Source organism: Antechinus flavipes, chromosome 3, assembly GCF_016432865.1.
Source record: "Antechinus flavipes isolate AdamAnt ecotype Samford, QLD, Australia chromosome 3, AdamAnt_v2, whole genome shotgun sequence".
In the NCBI taxonomy this organism is placed as follows: Eukaryota; Metazoa; Chordata; class Mammalia; order Dasyuromorphia; family Dasyuridae; genus Antechinus; species Antechinus flavipes.
The window spans coordinates 195,387,929-195,411,186 of record NC_067400.1 but is presented as its reverse complement, the minus strand read 5'-3'; the positions used below and the strand labels follow the sequence as shown (position 1 = coordinate 195,411,186).

The window sequence follows — 23,258 nt, the reverse complement described above, 5'->3', positions numbered from 1 at the left end:
TTGGGAATTCAATGTAATGAGTTCTTAGTCATCTCCCAGAGTTCTTTTGCTAGGCATAGCTGGTTCAGTTCATTACTGCTCCATTGGAACTGATTTGGTTGATCTCATTGCTGAAGATGGCCAGGTCCATCAGAATTGATCATCATATAGTATTGTTTTTGAAGTATATAATGATCTCCTGGCCCTGATCATTTCACTCAGCATCAGTTTGTGTAAGTCTCTCCAGGCCTTTCTGAAATCATCCTGTTGGACATTTCTTACCGAACAATAATATTCCATAATATTCATATACCACAATTTATTCAGCCATTCTCCAATTGATGGGCATCCACTCAGTTTCCAGTTTCTGTCCACTACAAAGAGGGCTGCAACAAACAAAGCCCTTCTTTTCTAAAAGCAGTCCAGGATGTAGTTTGAGGAGAAATAATAGACAAAATTAAGTAGCTAATTTTAGACAAAACTTTCCCTGCTTTCTAGAACCAAAGTCTCCTTTATTTTCTAGAACCATAGCTATAAGAATTGTAATTGACTCCCTCTGCTTCCATAGTAGAGGAAGTATGGAATGGAGCAGCTGGGATGAAGTAGTAGACATAAGTAGTAAAGTTGTTCTCAGTTCCCTCATGTAGGGGTGAGAAAGTATTTAGATGGGAGTCAGTCAATAAGCATTTATAAAACACTTACTATGTGCCCTGTGCTTAAGCACTGGGGATACAAAGAAAGGCAAAAGGAAGTCCTGACACAGTTGAATGTTGTAAACAATAAGCAAATAAAAATATGTATAAATAAGCTACAGAATGAATAAAAATAAAATGATCAAGAGGGCACTAACATTTAAAGAGATTTAGAAACACTTCCTGTACAAGGTGGAATTTTAGCTGGAACTCAAAGGAATCCAAAGAAAGCTAATAGGCATAGATGAGAAAAGCCAGAGAAAAATGACTGAGATGAAGATATGTAGCATTTTATTCAGAAAACAGAAAAGAGCCAAGATCTTTTTTTTTTTTTTTTTAACTTTTTATTGACAGAACCCATGCCAGGGTAATTTTTTACACAATCCCTTGCACTCATTTCTGTTCCGATTTTTCCCTTTCCTCCCTCCACCCCCTCTCCCAGATGGCAAGCAGTCCTATATATGTTAAATATGTTATAGTATATCCTAAATACAATATAGATGTGCAGAACTGAACAGTTCTCTTGTTGCACAGGGAGAATTGGATTCAGAAGGTATAAATAACCCAGGAAGAAAAACAAAAATGCAAGCAGTTTATATTCATTTCCCACTGTTCTTTCTTTGGGTATAGCTGCTTCTGTCCATCCTTGATCAATTGAAACTGAATTGGATCTTCTCTTTATCAAAGAAATCCACTTCCATCAGAATATATGCTCATACAGTATCGTTGTTGAGGTATATAATGATTTCCTGGTTCTGCTCATTTCACTTAGCATCAGTTCATGTAAGTCTCACCAGTCCTTTCTGTATTCATCCTGCTGGTCGTTCCTTACAGAACAATAATATTCCATAATGTTCATATACCACAATTTACTCAACCATTCTCCAATTGATGGGCATCCATTCATTTTCCAGCTTCTAGCTATTACAAACAGGGCTGCCACAAACATTTTGGCACATACAGGTCCCTTTCCCTTCTTTAGTATCTCTTTGGGGTATAAGGTTAGTAGAAACACTGTTGGATCAAAGGGTATGCACAATTTGATAACTTTTTAAGCATAGTTCCAAATTGCTCTCCAGAATGGCTGGATGTGTTCACAATTCCACCAACAATGTATCAGTGTCCCTGTTTTCCCACATCCCCTCCAATATTCTGCATTATCTTTCCCTGTCATTCTAGCCAATCTGACAGGTGTGTAATGGTATCTCAGAGTTGTCTTAACTTGCATTTCTCTGATTAATAATGACTTGGAGCATCTTTTCATATGGCTATAAATAGTTTTAATTTCTTCATCTGAGAATTGTCCATATCCTTTGACCACTTATCAATTGGAGAATGGCTTGAAGAAAAGAGCCAAGATCAAAGAATATCAAGTGGGGTGGGGACTTGGGAATAGGATTGCTAGGTTATGAAAAACTAGCTTATGGGAGAGAAAGAAAGAGAGACAGATGATAGAAAAGGAAACATTGACAGGAAAGCTGGGGGAAAACATTCCCCTTATAACTTGCCCTCCGGTGCCTTATGGGAATTGGGTTTTAAGTATTATGTGTCAGAGGAGGGGAAGGGCTGTGCTTGCTCAAACACTTCATTAAGTCTATCAGCTGTTAGCATTTTTATTTATTCTCATTAATTAAGCTTTTAAGGAAAACTAAAAGATTGTGTACCAAAGAAATCTTCAGTTTTAATACTTTAAGAATACCGTGGCCCCAGTTAATTAAAACAATGTGTGTGTGTGTGTTCAAGGTGGAACATCTATTATTAATGAAGCAGACAAAGAGTTTTAATCCCTTAATAATTTAATTCTTTATCATTTTTATCTTTAAAATAATATTTCTATTGGTATTGATTCCTGTGTGTGCTGGAAAGCTAAAAAGAAAGTTTCATACTCCTTTCCACCTTTTCCATATATTCTTTATCATTTTTATCTTTAAAATAATATTTCTATTGGTATTGATTCCTGTGTGTGCTGGAAAGCTAAAAAGAAAGTTTCATACTCCTTTCCACCTTTTCCATATACTGTATATATCCTGTACATCTGTCAATCTGGCACATTTCACAAACACTCAATTACATATGACAAATACCCTCTGCACTCCCCAATCCCCTTCAATGGGGTCTTATGCTAAAGGAATAACTTTCTTTTCCTCTCTGGATAGTTCATTACAGTGAGCACATTAGATCTGGGTATAGGTAGCCTATAGGTGATCCAAGAAAGAAAGAGAGAGAGAGAGAGAGAGAGAGAGAGAGAGAGAGAGAGAGAGAGAGAGAGAGAGAGGCTAGTAATTATAAAGGAAAAAAGAGAAAAGAAAAGCAGTTGTAGAAGCATCTGCTGACGACTCTGGAGAATTACCACCTTCTGGGCAGCAGTTGTTATTTAAGAATAGTGATCCTAGTTAATTTCTCTTCATTTCAAATGTTTCAGAAAACAAAAGTGAACACTTTTGGGTTTCTCACTGTATCAAGGACTCATGTAGAGGATTCCATTTCTAGAGCTGTTGTTATTTTTTTCTCCCAAGAGATGGTGAGTACTTACACCCCTCCTCCCATAATGCAAGCTCATATGCCTAACTTGTGTTTGATAAATCATAGTATGTGGGCCTACTTAGAAAGTATCTGATTGCACGATGCATTCATTCTAACAGAGTGATCTTGTCAATGTTTCCAGAATTCATTCTAGAGAAAATGTGCAAGAGTTATTAAAGTTTTATATTATTCTGCCTTTATTAACCTGAGTCTTCCCAGTCAAGGAGGCAAGAGGCTAACCATATGTTTTACCTCTTCTCTTGGAACATTTTAAAAATAGAAATGGTTTCCATCAATAAAAGTTTTGGGTTACCCCATGACATCGGAATATCCAGCCTTATGCTAGATTCAAAGGTTTCCCCATGTGAAATCATAATGAGAATTTATCCACTATGATTAAAATACCTTCTATCCCCTGTTCTTTACATGGCTGGTTGCTATGAAACTCAACTTGTTATCATCTTTCCAACCAAAAGAGACAATAGATTGAAGAGTAACCAGTTAAATACAAATCACTGAAGGGGGCAGCTGGATGGCATAGTGGATAGAGCACCGGCCCTGAAGTCAGGAGGACCTGAGTTCAAATTCGGCCTCAGACACTTCACACTTCCTAGCTGTGTGACCCTGGGCAAGTCACTTAACCCCAATTGCCTCAGCAAAAAAAAAAAAAAAAAAAATACAAATCACTGGAGCTGACAGCGATAAAAATAGAACTAAATTGTCAAAAAAATTTTCAATTAAAAAAACAAAATGCACATCTTATAGATGACATTCCTTTTCACTAAGCAAAACAACCCCTTAATATTATTTGAGATGAACTTGCACTTGAAAAGCATTAAATCCTTTTTTATGGGACAGAATGTTTGAAACTCAAAAGATAGATGTCATTTAGAAACAAGTATTTTCTAGGTATCTAATATATAATAGGACATAGCTGTAATAACAGTCACTGAACCAGGGACTCCCTCCCTTTATATTAAGTCATCAGCTGATTTTTAATGTCTATCTTTGGGGTCATTTATAAGGGCCCTTGGGGGAAAATATATATCAAGTACTGAATATCTGGGGTTTTGTTACAATGATCCTTTTAGAAAGATTGACTTGTTAGATTCTGTAAAGTAAATGCATACAATCTGTTTCAGAATGCTTCTTATCTGAATAGAGAATCAGAGATTATGCACCCACTCAGAGAAAACAGTATTTTATCTCAAATGGTGAAAGGTCTTAAGTGAAGCTTAATCTATTCCTCAATCCTAAATCATACTTTTGCACATTTGAAATAGTAGTTTTGCTATTCTAATTATCATGTGGAGTTGGAAATAAAGGCAAGCTGAGCTGATAATAACCCCTTCACCTGTGGCCTTGTTTGCTACATGTTTGGGAAATTCACATCCCATCCCCTCTCTTTTCATGAACAGAGCTTCTGTAACAACTCATTCTCCTTCTGCCAGTATGGCTTTCTTTTCAGTCCCCTTAGACATTGTTTTAAAAGAGAAGGGAAAATAGTCCATTCACTTGCTACTGTAGTTTTACTGGCTTTTCTCTCCCTTTTAACTAAAAGTATTTTGTCTCAGGTTCTTTTTCAGGTGTTGAAAGTCTAAAAATTTTTTTATTTATTTTTCCCTGTCGTTCAACTTCTAGTTCAACTATGCCGAACAAATATCTCCTATCTCTCTAAACAAGGAAACTGAAGCTTTCTCTCTAAGACTTCAAACCTCCCAGACTAGTTCTTCTAAACATGATCTCTCTCTAGAAATGAATTCATAACTATCAATCCTTTTTATTTATCTCTAAGTATAATAATGTTTTTGTTGACAAATATTTTATCATACATAAAAGCCTTTTTAAAAATACATCTGTCTTAAAGAATTAAAATTAATAACACGAAGAGGACAAAATGTATATGGGACATGTCAGCACATTACAACATGTAATTAATGAGAAATTCTGAAGAAGAGAATGAAATGAAGGCATTAAAGAATCAAATACTAAGAAGATAATATGAACTGGTCATGATGTGAGAATGATGGATGATATATGGACAACCAGCATTGTTCTGAAAATGAGAAATTTTTCCAGTATGACAGATGAGTTCCTGCTGATCATTTATGGAAAAACTGGAAAATATTTATACAAGATGGGGAGACATGGATAAATTGTAATCTACATTATCAGATACAGCTTCCAAATCAATGAGATTACAGATTCCTTTGAATGTTTGAGAATAAAACAATTTTAAAAATGAAAAGGTACATCTCTAGCATCCCTTTCAATCAGAAAACAAGAACAGAGAGAGAATAGCAAGTTAAAGTGAGTAAATAATTCCTTCCCTCAAGATAAGGGTGGGGAGGAATGTGTTACCCCTTTTTCTCTACACAATCCCCAGCAGCAAAGCTTTCTCAAGGCTGGAGTCTTCACTAATTATACCCATTTAAATGGCCTTCATTATCTGAATGAGACTCAGAACTCTCCTGCTATAAATGTTGAGTAGATATTTCTTGTCTGTTCTCTGAGACTTCAAACTTGATATATCTTATTTGCCCTGACTCTTCTGATGATTTTGGGTTTTTTAACCTGTTGTCCTATATCTCTTTTTCATAATCCCCTTCCAACTTCAGAGATAGCAGCACTTTGGATAATCTAACCCAAGTCAAATTCATTGTCACTGATACTTGGGAATGCTGGGACAAAATTGTCTTGTAGCAAAAAGGTCCCTGGCTCTACTTGCCATGTTTCCCCAAACACACACACACACACACACACACACACACACACACACACACACACGTTTACACACAAACAGAAACACACACATATATACCCCAAACTTTATTGGTAGAATTCCAAAAGATGGGTTACATTTTAACCTAACCATATATAATCCCTATTTGAGGCTCAATCAAGTATGCTGTGGAAGGCAAATTCTGAAACTTGAAAATAAACCTAATTTGTGCTTTATTGAGGATGAAAACTATCATGGATCATTCATCAGTATGAAAGTCTATCACAATCTTATTCCTGCTAAAATATGCTCATATTTCTCAGCAATCAGAATTTTGTTTTCAGAAATGTTTTCAGAAATATGACCCTAGATGGCACCTAGAATTTTTTTTGTATTAATTTCTTCATTTGTAAAGTTCAAAACTGATTCAATTCTTTCAGTATGTTATTCTAAATAATAATTACCATAATCATTCAAAATTCACTCAAAAGGATTTAATTATCTTCAAATCATCATATTAAACAACTGAGAAAAGAGATGAATAAAACTACTTCTTACTGTAGTTTTAAAGTTATTAGATAAAATTTGACTACAAATCAATTTAATAAAGACTACAATAAGTTAAAATAATATAATAACAATATTTCCTATGCCCAATAAGGTGGTTTCCATAAAGCACAAATTTATATCATTCTCCTCAGTAAAGTTTAAAAAGACCCTATTATTTATGATATAAAATGTAAAGCTTTTCATAACCTGTCTTTATGATTCAGTAGTGATACTTAACAATATATAAAAAGTAGAATGAAAAACATTCTTAAAAAAAGTTAGAGAAAAGCTAAAAGGCACAGAGATTGAAAAGTAGCTTTAACAATTATTAAAAAATGAAAATATCAATGAATTATTTTTTACTTGAACTAATATTCATCATATTTCCCATTCAAATTACTCTATGAAGGGCATGTTTTATATAAACATAAAGATCTGAGGCAAACATAATCCTCCATAATTCTAGATATGCTCCCCAAATTTCTACATCATTTAAAAGCTATAAAAATGTTTGCTTTTGTGATAAATCATATTTATTGATGCCAGATTTTCAGATTCTGAATAACAATATATGAAACTTACTGAAAATTGTTTTATAATTATTGAACATATGCTATTTTTCATATTAATAATGGCTGATGACATGAAACTCCAATTTTTTTTTTATTGTAGAGCATGTGTTTCACTTCAGCAATAGACTTGGAATACTTCATTCTGTGATTTCATTTTAATTTTGGATTAGTTGTTTGTTTGTTTGTTTGTTTTGGGGTTTTTTGTAAGTATATCATGGACCTCTACAATAACTTTGATGGTGTTGTAGATCATGGGAATTTAGGAGTGACTTCAATAAGATTATCAAACTAGAACTAAAGAATGCCTCGGAGTTAAGCTTTCTCATTTTACACCAAGGGTCTATTTTTTGTGCATAAACTCATGACATAGACACTTTTTAATTTTTGTCATAAAAGGGGTTTCAGGAAATATGTGAAAACTGAGTATGTATGGATAATGAAGGGTTAAAATTCTGTTAATCAATAAGAGAGTATATTGAGACTAATTATCAGAACTGACTTAAAAGGGAGAAAAGTCATAAGGTCTATATTTAGAATTTTCTTAGGACAGGAGAAATTTCTCAGTGAAGAAGAAATATTGGATGTCTGGATCAGAAATATAACTGAAATGCTACAATATTGTGATGTTCTTGAATTTGAAAAAGGGAATAGACTTCTAGAAATCCTTAAAGGCATAGCTTTTAGACTTGAACAGAATCTAAAGACAACTAAACTTATAGTCATATGGTAGTGATCTGGTGCAGACCAGAGAGGCAATTTGATGGTGGTAGGATATCATGACAAACATGTACCTAATTTATTCATCCTATGGCTCAGCAAAAAGGAGACAAATAGTCTGAGTTTTTCACAGAGGAACAGTTAACTAGAGAGACAGAGAGAGGAAGAATAAAATCTAAAGAAGCAAATGAGATTAGAAAGGAGCATGTGTATTCAAACATATGGTATACCTCTAAGGACCACTTAATTATTAGAGTTCAAACCAAAATGTTGAAAATTTTTGATTAGTTGCTGGGGAGAATAAATCCCTTTGAGTATGATTTTCATACAGCAAAGCATCAATAAACGTGGCAAAACTTAGCTTTTCCATATATTGTCTCATAGAATAATCATAAGAATCTTTTGAGGTAGATATTATTATCATCCTTATTTTAGATGACTATGAGACAGGTAAAGTATCTTGTCTAGTATAAGAAAGCTAGTCAGAAACAGTGGCAGGAGTTGAATTCTATCTAATTTCTATGGGCTCTGAATGTAGATCACAACATAGTGTTTTCACCTTTGTTGGTATTGTTAGCTTGCTTGTTTTTTCCTCTCATTTTTTTCCTCTTTGATTTGATTTTTTTTATGCTACTGATAAATGTGGAAATATGTTTAGAAGAATTGCACATTTAACCTATATTGGAATGCTTGCTGTTCTGAGGTGCAGGCAGATGGGGAGAGAGGGAGAAAAATATGGAACACAAGGTTTTACAGGGATGAATGTTGAAAACTATTTTTGCATGTATTTGAAAAATAAAAAGGTATTATTAAAAAATCCTTGAATAATGAAAAACAGTTTCCACTAGTGCAGAATGGTAATTAATGTTTGTTATATTGAATGTAAAGGTAAAAACCTATTTTTAATAAAATGCTAGCAAGAAGATTATAGCAATATATCACAAAGACCATATACTATGACTGTGTGAGATTTATGACAGGAATGCAAGACTGGTTTAATATTAAGAAAATTGACAGATTAATTGGCCAAATCAATAACAAAAATTAACAAAAATATGATTATTTCAAGAGATACACAAAATTTTTTTTGATAAAATACAGCACATTCCTATTTAAAAAATGAAGTTTTATTTAAAATGATAAATAGTATCTATCTAAAACAATCAGCAAGCATTTTGTATAATAGAAATAAGCTAGATGCCTTTGTAATAGGATAGGGATGAAGCAACGATACCCATAGTCATTACTTTAATTCATCATGTTCTAAAATTGACAACTATAGAAAAATAACAAGAAAAAGAAGTTGAAGGAATTTGAATAGAAATGAAGAAATAAAACTTACATTTTGCAAATGATATGATGTTATACTTAGAGAATCAACTTTAAAAAATAGTTGAAATAATTCAGTGGTAAGAGATAGAAGAGAAATTACATTTACAATAAATCCACACAACATATGAACACAATTAGATAAATATTAAATGGTCATAGGTAGACCAAGCCAATATAACAAATTTACAATTCTACCTTAATTAATCTATTTATTCTATGATATGACAACCAAATTAACAAAATTATTTTATAAAGCAAGCAAAAAATAATAGAATTCATCAGGAAAAAAAAATCAAGAATTTCAAGAGAATCAATGAAAAAATGTGAAGGAAAGTATCTTAGCATCATCTTTCAAAGCATATTACAAAGTGGTAATTATCAAAACAATCTGGTACTCAATAAGAAATAGAGTGGTGGATCAATGGTATAGATTAAGTATAAAATTCAAAATAGTATATGACAATAGTAATCTAAAAATTCATAAACTCGAAGATCCAAGTTTAGAGGTAAGAACTCATGATTTGACAAAAACAGCTGGGAAAACTAGATATCAATTTGTTAGACAGTAGATAGAAATGAACATCATACACCGTATATCAAGATAACAGTTAAAATAGGTAAATGGTTTAGCCATAAAGGATGATATCATAAATAGATTAGGGAGCTTGGAATGTTTTACCTGTCAGATTCAGAGATAAGTGGACCAAAGAAGAGAAAGAAAGAATAACTTATATAAAATGGATAATTTTGATTATATTAGATAAAAGTTTTGCACAAACAAAACTACTGAAACCAAGAATAGAAGGAAATAAGGAATATGAGATAAAATATATAGGAAGTTTCCTTGATAAAGACCTCATTTCTCAAATATAAAGAGACTTGATTCAAATTCATAAGAATGCTAGCGATTCCCTAATTGATAAATTATCAAATGATATCTGAATATATTGTTTTTATATCCATAGCATATGAAAAAATATTATAAGTTATTATTGATTAGAGAAATGAAAATTAACTCTCAAGTACCACCTAACACCTATCAAATTAGCTAATAAGACAGAAAAGAAAATGATAAATTTTGGAAATAATAGGGAAAAATAATGATGTCAATACCCTGTTGATGGGGTAGTGAACTGGTCTAACAATTCTGAAGAGAATTTTGGAACTATGCCCAAAGGGTTATGAAATTGTGGATACTCTTTGAATCAGCTATACCAGTAAGTCTGAAGGCCAAAGAGAGCAAAAAAAAAAGGGGGGTGGGAACCTATGTGTACAAAAATACTTATATCAATGCTTTTTGAAGTAGCAAATATTTAGAAATTAAGTGAATTCTCATCAATTGGGGGATAGATACGAACAAGTCATGGAATATGATTGTGGTGTAATATTATGCTATAAAGATGATGAACAGGAAGTTTTAAGAAAAACCTGAGAGAACATACATGAACTGATGCAAAATCAGCTGAGCCAGAAGAATATTGTATATAGTTACAGCACCATTGTACAGTGATCAATTATGAATGATAGCTGTTCTTAGCAATGATCCAAGATAATTCCAAAGGATTTATCCTTTTGGGGGGAGGTTAACATGTACATCTAATAAATGTATTCATTCTTAATATACATTACTTTATGAATCATATTGGGAGAGAAAAATCAGAGCAAAAGGGAAAACTTATGGGAAAGATTAAAAAAAATACAGAAAAAAGAAGTGGATGCAGATGACATTTTCTGTCCAAAGTCTATTAGGATTACTTTGGATCACTGAACCACTGAGAAGTACCAGGTCTTTCATATTTGATCATTACACATTCTTCCTGTTATTCTGTACAATGTATTCCTGGTTCTTTTTGCTCAGTATCAGTTCATGCTAATCTTTCCAGGCCTTTCTAAAATCATCTTGTTCTTCATTTTTTATAGAACAATAATATTCTGTTATCTTTATATGCCACAACTTATTCAGCCATTCCCCAATTGATGGGCATCTATTTGTTATGTCCAGACTAGCTTTCTGGAGGTCCTCTGGATGAGCCTTCATCTCAGCAGGATCGACACCATGAGAATAGTCAGAAATAGAGTCTAAAGTCTTTATTCTCACAGTCTGTCTCCTTCATAGTCTGTATCTGTTACAGTCTGACCCAGTCTTGATCTTAGTGGAGGAGTGCAGGAAGCAGGAGAGCCACCAGGAGGATGGTCAAGGATGGAATGTCTCATTTCTAGTCCTCTCTGCTCTTATATACCTTAGTACAATTACTTCACTACAGTACACTGAGTATGTGTGAACTAGAGAACCATTACATCACCATATTAAATATTAAGTATATATAGACCAGTTTTTTTGGTGTGTTGTCATGGAGATTATTTGGGGATATAGTTTGCACTATACTTTGGGGAAGTTTGTGATTCTTTACTGATACAATTATTGCAACTATTCCATAAATTATTATAATGGGTCACTGTGGGTAAAATGACACATTATAAGTTGCATTAAGGAGCAAATAATCTTTCCTACCTGTTAGAACCTGTCAGAGATTAAGCTCTTGTGGCATAATTTTCAAGAAGTCAAAATCATCTCAATACTACACTAAAACTATAGAGCATGATAGAGTTTGACTTCAGTGTACCATAGTACTGTTGTATTGTCTGGATAAATTACTTGATCAAAATGTTCCTTCTCTTATCTGGGAAGTTGTATTAAAAGATTTGTAATTCCTTCTTTCTTTTTTTTAAAGTTCTGAAACCTAGCCAGAAATTGTACTCAGGCAAAAGACCTCAATTTATCTCTCTTTTTTGGCCCCCTCTCAACTGTCTTTCCAATAATGTAACCAGACTAGTAAAGGCGAAGATTGTTTATAAAAGTAAAGCAAATGTTTAAAACAAAGATAGGTAAATAGACTTTTCCTATACAGAGAGAAAGATTTCAGGCTTATATGAGCAAACCCAAGGGTAGAAAGAAGACCTTGTGATCTGTAGTGCATCCAGAGGAATTCTACGATACGTTGTCTGGCCTGAGTCTCAGGTCCAAATGGCCCAAATAGCTTTGCTCCCTAAATCATGCTCCCCTTTCTTGATTCATATGCCTTGATTCTCTTCTGCCAGCTCCAAGCAATTTCTCATAGCCTGTCTTTCTCTATTTCCATGTCTCCTCATTGAGTCCCTCTTTGAGTCCTCCAGACTAATTGATTTATAAAGGATATATATACCCGTGTTTCCCCAATAATAAAACACTGTCTTATTATTTTTTTGGACAGAAAAATACCAGAGGGCTTATTTTCAGGGGAGGGCTTATTTTAATGAACATTGACAGCAATTTTAATAAACAGGTAAATGTGAACAAAAAAAAAGTACCTTTATTCAATAATGGTCATGTCATCTTCTTCAACAACATCGTCATAAGTGTCCATAGCCTGAATTCTATCCTGGATGTCTTGTGCCTCTATTTCCTTCAGAAGACCCAATCTGTCATGTCCAGCAATATAACTCTCTTTAAATGAACATGTCTTGTCCAGGTAACCTGCTAGTAGTGCCTTGGCGATACAGCTATCAGTAATTTTATCCCATGACTTCTTCACCCAAGTCACGACTTCTTGCAGACAGGGCTTCACAAAATTTCCACGCTGATTTCTTTCCATTCTATTTTCAATGTAGTCATTGACTTCCATGAGCAAATGGTCCTTGAATGGCTTGTTTATTCAATATCAAGGGTCTGGAGATAGGCAGTCATTCCTGCAGGAATCATTACTTGATCTATTCTTCTCTCTGCAAGGAAGTTCTTCATTTCTTTAGCGCGGTGAGTGCTGGCTGAGTTCTTCTTTTATCCTCCATCATGCCTCCTGAGTTCTTCTTTTATCCTCCATCATGCCCCTTTTATCCTCCATCATGCCCCCTCTGATTGGATGCAGCTCTGATTGGATGCAGCTCGGAGCTTGGCGTGCGTTTCACCGGGGGGGGGGGGGTAGGGGAGGGTGGAGAGGGGACAGTGCATACAGAGGGTACAGTAATGTAGCATGTAGTGAGGGGATCACCTTCACTACAGTAGCAATCTCAATAGGACTTATTTTCGGGGGAGGGCTTATTTTAGAGGAATCTTACACAGTAAGGGGAGGGCTTATTTTCGGGATAGGTCTTATTATCAGGGAAACATGGTATGTGATGTGGAAATCATTGTTCATTCTATGGTGTTATTTCCTAACTCACCCAAGGGACTTGTTTATACTTCATAAAGTAATCACCTGGAGTAGATATATTTTTACAATTAGTTTAACACTTTGGACTTGGTCCCTTTTCTGTGATTGGGTCCTAGAATTTCAAGGATCAATGCCTTTCTACAAACATATAAAATTTTACTCCTTTGACATTATTTAAAGGTGAGGGCAGCTAGGTGGCACAGTGGATAGAGCACCAGCCCTGAAGTTAGGAGGACCTGAGTTCAAATCTAGTCTCAGACATTTAACACTTCCTAGCTGTGTGACCCTGGGCAAGTCACTTAACCCCAATTGCCTCAGGGGGAAAAATTATTTAAAGGTACATGAGGAATAGGTTCATTAGTCTGTTCCTTTCCCCTATCCTATGTAAAATTTATTCCAACTAGGAATAAAGGAAGACATTATGAAATGATTGGGGAGTAGTGAGTATTGAGATTTGGCTTGATAGAGAAGAAACAAGAAGAAAGGAAAAGTTAGAAAGGGAGAGAAAGATAAGAAGAGAAGAGAGGAGATAAGGCATTTATTACAAGAGAATCAACATACCTGAAGAAATAAGTGAAAGCTTAGAGGAAGAAATATGAGTTTTCTATAGAGTGAAGCAAATAGCCTAATTAAAATAATCATGAGGAGTAAGTTTGGATGAAAGTTTGGTTGAAAAAAGTTGGAGAAACTGGGATTGAGAAGAACAACAAGGATAATGTTATAGAATTACAAATTGTTATTCATATGGTTCTAGATTAAGAAATGAAAGAACTAATGTTTTAATCAATAATAATAATAATTTTAATTTAATCTATTATTTTCACTTTAACATCATAATGTTAATCATGTTGATCATAATAATGATGATGATGATGATGATGATGATGTTTGAGTTTAATCTATTAGTTTCATGCCTGCCATTTTAAACACTCTTGAGAGGTTTGGAAGGTGACATCATAAAAAAAAAAGAATATGACTGTGGTAACATATAGGAAATGCCTTTTTAAAAGATGTAACAGTCATTGAAAAATCAACTATTGATATTTAGGCAGATAACTGATTATCTAGAGTAAGGGTCAAAGTAACACCAAATTAGAAAGATAAAAGTAAGAAGGTACATATATGATTGTGATTACAGCTTTACTAACATGACTTATTTAAATAAATTACATTCTATGAAAAATGGAAAACTGAATGAGAAAAGTTTACATTGACTGTAGTACCATAAGCAAATTCATAAGCAAATTTTATACTGACTTGGCAGAATCCAAATGTTAAGGCTCTTCTGCTGTTAATGCTGAAACTATAGCAATAAAAGGTGGCAAAAGTTCTATTTCATTTAATATTTATTTTATTGTCTTTCTTCCTATTTCCAAAAACCCTCAGAATGATCTGGCTTATCTAGATTCCATGACAAATTATACTTTCTTTTCAATTCTTTTTTTAGATAATAGAGTTTTTTATCTTTCAACATCATTATCATAATGATTTTTCTGTTCAAATGTTTTGATATCTTTTCTTTTTATATCACCTACATATCCCTTTCATCACTTCTCCCGCTCCCTTTCAAACAGCCATGATTTATAACAAAGAAGAAAAATAGAAGAAGAAAAGAAAAAAAGAACATCAAAATCAATGAGAAAATTTAAAACAACAACAACCCTTATGTTGTATGTAGCATTATACACTCATGGATCTCTATATCTACAAAGGAGGAGGAGATATATATTTATTTCTTACCAGATTGCATTATAGACTTCTCTATAAGCCCCTGTAAATCTAATAGGATATCTCCCCGCTAGAATCTCCTTTTAAGGAAGGTACCTAAGCCAGTCTTACTTCATTTTTCATCTGTCTGCATCCAGATGTCTTTCTATGAATCACCCTCATTCACTTTTCTTTCTTTCTTTCTTTCTTTCTTTCTTTCTTTCTTTCTTTCTTTCTTTCTTTCTTTCTTTCTTTCTTTCTTTTTTTCTTCTTCCTTCTCCTTCCTCCTCCTCCTTCTTACTTCTCCTTTCTTCCTTCTTCCTTCTTTTTTTTTATTGCTTGTCTTCTTCCATTGGAATGTAAGCTCTTTGAAGTCTCCTTTTTGGTTGAATTTCTAATATTTAACACAGTGACTGGCACATAGTGAGTGATTAATTAATTAATCTTTGTTTAATTGAATTGCTATAAAATTGAGTTTTATTTTTGTTGCATTCCTTCCATTTACATTGTTGTAGTCATTGGTACATTTTTCTGAATGCTTACATCACATTGCATTAATATTGTCTGTGTATCTTGCATTCATCATGTTCATTATTTCTTAGAACACAGCAATGTTACACTGCATTTATGTACCACAATTTGGAGAAGCATCTACTTTAGCAACATTTCTTAATGAAATCTAAAGCAAGAAAGTCATCATTACAAGAAATCCAAAGGACACCTGAAATTTCAGCCACTGAGTACTTGATTTCTTTGACAAACAGATAAAGAAGTTAAAACAACATCATTTTAGAGTATAAGTAGAATTACAGATGATAATGATAATAACAATGATGGATGCAGATGAAGACTGATGCCTAGAGCACTAAGAACAGGTTAAATTATTTGCCCAGGGTCATCTAGCTAGTGTATACATATTTATATACACATATGTATATGTGTGTGTTTGTATAAATGTGTATACACACATAAATATACTACAGATGACCTGGAGGGAAATGAACTGGATTGAATTTTGGAAAAGGCATAATAATTTTAATGATCTCAAACTGTTTGCTACTAAAAACAAACAAACAAACAAACAAAAAAAACATCATCACTTTACCACAGATTCCCTGATATGATATTCTGTGAATTATGTAACACTATGAACTAAATATGACAATACACATCATATTTGTTACAAGGTTCTTCCTCCTTTCCTTCCTTCCTTTTTCTTTTCTTCCTTCCTTCCTTTTTAATTAGGGGAATAACATTGATGAGAGGACAGAAGGAAAATTTATATTAATTGAAAAAAATTAAAAATAAAATAGAAAGATGCATAGTATGTGTACATAAGATATAATATATACTATTTCCCAGAATTAGGGTGGTGTTATTTCATTTTTTTAGCTCAAACTAGTTTAAAACTTCACTAAGACTTTTGGGATACTCTATATAGCCAATGGTGAGTCACATGTTAGAAGTGTTATTAAAAATATAGAATTTTATATATATATATATGTATGTGTATATATATATATATATATATATATATATATATATATATATATATATATATATATATCTGAGGAAAAAGGACCCAGAAAGAATACATTGCTGGAATAAGATCATGATTGGAAAAAAAAAAAAACAAAACAGATTTTATCTCTGATTCCACAGCTAAAGTTCTGATCAGAAACACATCTATTTAGAGAAGCATGTGAAAATGTCATATGGTGAGACAATCAACACAAAGAAAACCCTAGTGTTATCATTGTACTTCTGAGGTATGGAAATAAACTAGAATAAAGCATTAATGTTCTTCTTGGATTCTCTGTAATATATTCATTGAAAAAACATTGAAATGCATGGCACAAAATGGAAAATTTTGGAGAGGCTAAGTAGAAGTAGAAGTAGAGGCTAAGTAGAAGCCCATTTTACATGGGCTAGACAGATAATGGAGATGTAGAGTAATGGAGGTGGTAAGAGTGTTAAAACATTGTATTCAAGGTACTTGGTGTCTAATTCCACCTTATGCACTTACTAGCTTTTGCACAGGGACAGATCCTCCAGAGATGAGCTTCTTTAATGAGCATAATAATATTGGGAGGGAAATTTGGTTTGGAGGAAGATCATAAATTGCTCTAAACTTGCTTGCTTGCATTTGACTTGCAACATAAACAAGATGTCTAGTAGATGTTTATAGAGATGAAGCTAAGTAAACTCTGATTTACAAACTCAGAGAGGACAGAACTGAAGGCATAGATTTAGGACTCATCAAGCTAAAGATACTAGTTGTGAAAATCATAAATTATATGCAGAATAGATTGTAGAAATACTAGAAAAAAAACAGAAATAGATTGAGTATGAGATGCCCATAATTTTTGGAGCCAAGAAGAGTGATTGATTACAGCTGAGAAAGTACAGTCACCAGAATGAAGGAAGACTCAAATTGGCATAGCCTTATCTAAGCCAAGTAAAGATTTTCAAGAATGGAATGTTCAGTATTATAAAATCCAGTATATTTGGCAATTAGAAAATCACTGTTAATTTTTGAGATATGGTGGTGAGAAGTAGACAGTAGCAGTAGACATATTGCATAATTAAATTTTGTGTTGTTTCCATGGAAGGACAGGAAAGACAGCAGCTAGAGAGAGCAGCTAGGTCACATAAGAATTTTGCCAAAATCATGATGTATGTATATTTTAAGGCTAAAGGGAAGGAATTAATACAGAGGAAGAGATTGATCATTCTGGAGACAGATGAAAGAAACATCAGAACATCCTTCAGGATTCAGGAGAATATAGGATCTAAGGTACAGTTAAGGCTTAGCTTTAGAAAGGAAAAGGAAGGACATTCCTAAGACTAGGTAAAAGCATACGTATAAGAGATGGTGACAAGAATAAGTTCAGTATTCCTATCCTCTCCTCCCAGAAAACTTGGACTCCACCCATAGAATCACACTGGGCTCTGACAGGTGACAAAATTTTGCCTTATCTCAAATGAATAAATGAATCTTTCCCAGAACTTGGCCTTCTACACTATCTTCTCATCATCCCACTCTTAGCATCCCTCCCACCTTTTTAGCCTCTCTTTTATTGTATTTACTCCTCCATTAGAATGCAAGCTCCTTGAAGGCAGAAACCATGTTGCTTGCATTTATCTGTATCCCCAGAGCTTACCCCAGTTTTTGGGACATGATGAATGTTTAATAAATATTTTACTTATCTTGTAAATTATTTCATACTCAATTCTCTCAATTAAAGAGATGAAATTACAGTTCAGATTGAGACATGAAAATTCTATCAAGGGTTTAGGGAAAGAAATGCAGGACAGCTGTTTATAAAGCTATACAATATATAAAGACATTTAAAAAAACAAAAGATTGCTGAGCATTGTCAAGGATCAAACTGAAAATGGATAACACAAATTTATAGTAATTATAGACTATATCTTCTCCTTTTGTATTCTTGTTTCTAAAAATTGGTAACATTCATTAAGTATAGCATATTCTTTTCCAGTTTCTGTGGGAGATGCAACAACATGACTCAATTCAAATGAGTCAAGAAAAATTAACACACTTGAATAAATTAAAAATTCTCTAGAATTTCTTTTACTAGCTATGATCTTTTCTGCAGATAGTTGTTAGATGATATTAAGAGAGGAAATCTATACAATTAGGCCATGCCTTTTATCTTACTAAATCCTTATGAATGCATCATGAGTAAGAAATATTACCTGAATTTTCAACATAATATAGCACAATTTAAAAGGTGCTCATCACTAAACATGTACAGTGTAATCAAGAAAAATAAATCAACAAGTCCAATCATAGAAATTAAATTAAAAGAAAACTTTACTAGCTTGCCTGTCAAAACAAAGGCTGGGAGAAATTAGAAACACTGGCCTCATAGCTCTCTCAGATATATCTTCTCTGTGTTCAGGAGTTCATTTTTAAAGAATACCAGTTCATCAACTTTCACTAGAAAAAAATCAAAACAATATAGGAAAAAAATCTCCCTAGCACAAATGGCATTGCTCCTTCTCTCTTTTATATATCTTACATTAGGGATTTGAAAGGAGAGCAAAAGCTGTTAATTCATCAAACATACACAAGAAGACAAGACATACTGAAATCTATATTCCAAAGAAAAAGTATTGCTTCATGAGATAATCAGTACTGGGGCATACGTACACATATAAAGCATTAGGTAACCTTGCTGTTCAATTTTGACTTTTTTATGTGATATATAGAAATACATTGATATTCTTTATAACTGGAAAGGCCAAAGTACCAATCTTATTTTTCTGAATGTCTCTGATGCCATGATGCCATGTTACCTAGGATCATCCAGTACACATGCTCAGAACTATTAGTTTGTTCTCTGTTAAATGCAATGTCTGAGAGCATAGAAGAAATGCAAAAAGAACAAATATAAGATGAACAAATTAGCATTTGCTTGCTTTTGCAACTTTCAGTTTGTCTTAAAAGATAATTATAATGCCTATCAATGTGCTTTTATTTCAAGAATGTAACTGAATCACCATGTTAATATAGGATTAGGGACAACCGTTTGCATTGTTGATAGAATTGCCCACAAATTCTGGCTTCATTGCACTTGAAGAAATATACGATGCACAGTAATAATGGCTTGACAAAAATCTTTCAAGGAAAACATTTAAACTAAGTTTACTGAAGCACAAAGTTTTGCCATTATGCCTATGGAATTTCATATTTTCTGCATTTTTCAGTAGATAACATAATGCTCAAAAAGTAGTCTCCTATAGTATACATTTCACTTTTGTAGAAGCCTTACTAATCACTATAATTTCCATAAAACATTATTTCGGTATGAAAGTAGATATATAGGTTAGTGGTTATTGATGTTAACATGTTGATTTTATTTTTGTACTAATGATAATGTACTATTTATCCCCATATGTTGGCATTCTTGATATTTTTATATACTTTTGGAATCAATATTTTAACAACCCCAATTTGCGTAGCCATCACAAATATAATAAATATAGTGTTTATTGGTTTCCATAGCTCTCTCCCTGTGTCTTTGATCTCCACAGATCTCCATGTATAATCTGTCTAATAAAATTGTTTTTCCCATTGTTCTTAGTGCCTTTTCTGCCTTTTCTCCAAGGAGATTTTGAGATAACTTTTATGTCCAAGTATGATGGTGCCACTTTCCCTTACTATATTTAGTTATGATGAATGAATAAGCATTTTAAAAATACCTTCTATGTGCCAAGGACAATGCTAAGTGCTAAGGATACTAACAGAAAAGTGAAATAATTCCTTCCCTTAAGGAAATGAAATTCTAATGGTAGAGACATTTGTATGGTAGTAGTAATGGCTAGGGAGTAAAGTATACTAGGAGTCAGAGGGCTAGTGAGTTGAAATATAAAGCAATCACAATAGTATACTAATAGTAGTACATTATTAATCTGATTTTCGAACTTAGGTGAAAGGTGCATAGGTGAGGGTGGATGGTTAAAAACAGAATAAGGAGGAGACCTGTAGGATATCTTGCATAGGTAATTAAATGGAATGCAAAATATTGGCTACCCTTGTGATTTCACTGCCTTGGATTAACTAAATATATTGTGGACTAATTAAATTGATCTCACCAATGAAGATAGAAAGGAAAAAGTTCCCAAACTCAGTGAATTATTTCATCCAAGACCTCCGCCCCCCAAATCTTTGATGATCCTTTCTATTCTTCAGGTGTTTATTTTTCTTCTTTTATTTTCATCATTAAGTACTCTTTGGTTAGCTTTGCTTAGAGGAGTCTTTTGCCAAGCATGCTTTTTATCTTCCAATGTTTCACATTTCCAGTGTTCTATAACTCATTTATAACTCTTTCTCCAAAAGATTTGTACAAACTAGTTTATATTCTAAATTTATATTGCTTTTGATTTTCATGCCTCCCAACTTGGCAATTTAAGTGATATGTTTGTTGATGTGATTTTTAATCTCTTTTGATATCATTTTAGTAAAATCATAGGTATGTTTGATTATTAGAGAGTTTGAATATAAAAATATTTTTGTGTTAACGGCAAAAATATTTCCTCTCGTTAAAAAAAAAAATCTATAACCAGCAATTCCCTGTCATTTGCTGATTATGTTATAATTGCAACATCTTAAAGCTTTACTTCCTATCCTATCTATGGATATATATTGTTCAGAGATTGTAGCTTTATTTATTTTAGGAAATAACAGATCTGTTCTTCTCTTGAATGGGTAAATAATATTGTGTCAGAGGAGAAAAACATCATAGCCAATGCTCTTGTGGGGGAATTTAAATTAGTTGAAGAAGAAAACAATTAAAGAAAATAATTTTAAGATGAATAATATTTTCAAGAATTTAAGAAACAGTAGTTCCCTAAAAGGAGGGCTGGGACATTCTGACTACCATCACCTTTCTAAGCCATCTTTCTTCCTTGACTTATTGAGTCTTCTGCCTGAGAACCTTGGGATGCTTGCAAATTTTAGACTAAGAATATTTTTAAAGTTAAACATAAAAGTTAGCTTCAGACAGAGGCGGGAAAAGTGATTTTCATTCAAAATATTAGCTTTTCTTCTTTTTTGTCCACTATGTAGTTTTGCACAGGTTAATTTTTAAGGCAAATTTCATTTCCACATCATTCTGTTTTCTGCATTAAGTGTTTAGATAGCCTAGAGAGAATGATTTTTAAAAACATTCAAATAGTAGAACTGGAAAATAGTAAAATTAAATTTGGATCAGTAAAGTTGAAATTTGTATTTACCTGAGCAGAATTTATGAATAATGGCAAATGAGAGAAATCTCAGCTATATATTTCATTTAAAAAAACAGAATTGAGAATATGTTAAGATCAAGTATCAGCAAGTAACTTTAAAGTCATTTTCTCCCTTTCTTCTAACCTCCCAGTCCTGGTGACAGAAAGAAAGCACTGCAAAAATCAATAGATAATCACCTCTCCCCCTGCAATTTCATACACACCAGCAAAAAGAGTTTTATAAAGGCTTTAGGGATATTCTATACCTTACACAGGTATCACAGAATTTCTTAGGGGAGGGTTGGAGCATTATAATCCCTCTACCACTGCAGAGGAAGGTCTACTACTAAGCCCTTCTCTACCTGGCCAAACCCTACCTTCAATATTATTGGTCATTTTTCCTCATCCTGTTATATGATTTTATATCACTGTATTTCTTGTTGTTCCTTACAACATGATAATCTATCTCTTATCTTGATCCCTGTGTGCTAACTATTCTTTCTTCAAGGAATCACTTGTATTTTGCCCTATCACCTGGGATGCAACATGCATGTCTATTGACTCTCCACTATTTTTGTTATTTGAGTATAAAGACTGTTTCTTTCTATATATATGGGACCCTTCCCTCTCTTAACACTAAGGAATAAGGAATATATTTGACATAATAAGCTCAAGAGAATCTGTCACTTGAACAGAGATAAACACAAAATCAACACAAATATGCCCAATTAACTTAAAACAAAATAATAGCTATGCATAACATTAAATATATGTAAGCATCATTTTTCTATTGATTTTATTCTATTATGAAACTCTACTCTTGTTATATGTGCTTCATTTTCATGCCTTTGTTAGTCACATGATATAATAAAGCAGTCATTAAAAATGTAAGAATACCATTCTTGACAATATGAAAATAAAGAGCAACCAATTTAAAGGTAATCTAGGTAAAACATAAACAAAATATCAAACTTTTGCATCATTGAAGATATCCATAATTTATGTGCTAAATATCATTTTGGACACAGCAGTAGCAAAAGGGGGTTATAAGAAAATAAAACATGGAAACATCTAGTAGAAGTAAAATGTAAAACTAGTCTTGCTATGTCTATTGCAAAGGAAAAAAAAAATGATGAGGAGAGGAAGGGAGGAATTGTTATAGAAGAGAGTGAGGAAAGATATCATTAAGAATTGGGGGAAAATCAGTGGTGTTTCCAAACCTCACAGTGTAGATTAGGAATTAGGGAAAAATAAAACATTGCTGGCTGGTCTCTTGGGTTAAAGCATTGAACGATTTATATAAGGAAACTGTCTAGACTATTCTTATAAACAAACCTCTTATAAGTGATAGTATTCCAGTCATATGTCACATTCTACCTGAAAGATTATTTGAATGTTTCATGAACCACTGGAATCCATTCAAATGATCTCTCTCTGTCTCTCTCTCTCTCTGTCTCTCTCTCTCCCCCTCTGTCTTTCTGTTTCTCTCTCCCAACGCCCCCTCTCCCTCTCTTTCTCCTTCTCC

General features: G+C 33.1%; 1 protein-coding gene across 1 annotated transcript in view; it reads right to left on the bottom strand.

Moving 5' to 3' along the window:
* EPHA3 (EPH receptor A3) overlaps positions 1–23,258 on the bottom strand; it is a 339,310-nt gene that overhangs the window by 147,605 nt on the left and 168,447 nt on the right. The gene's annotated exons all lie outside the window — the stretch shown is intronic.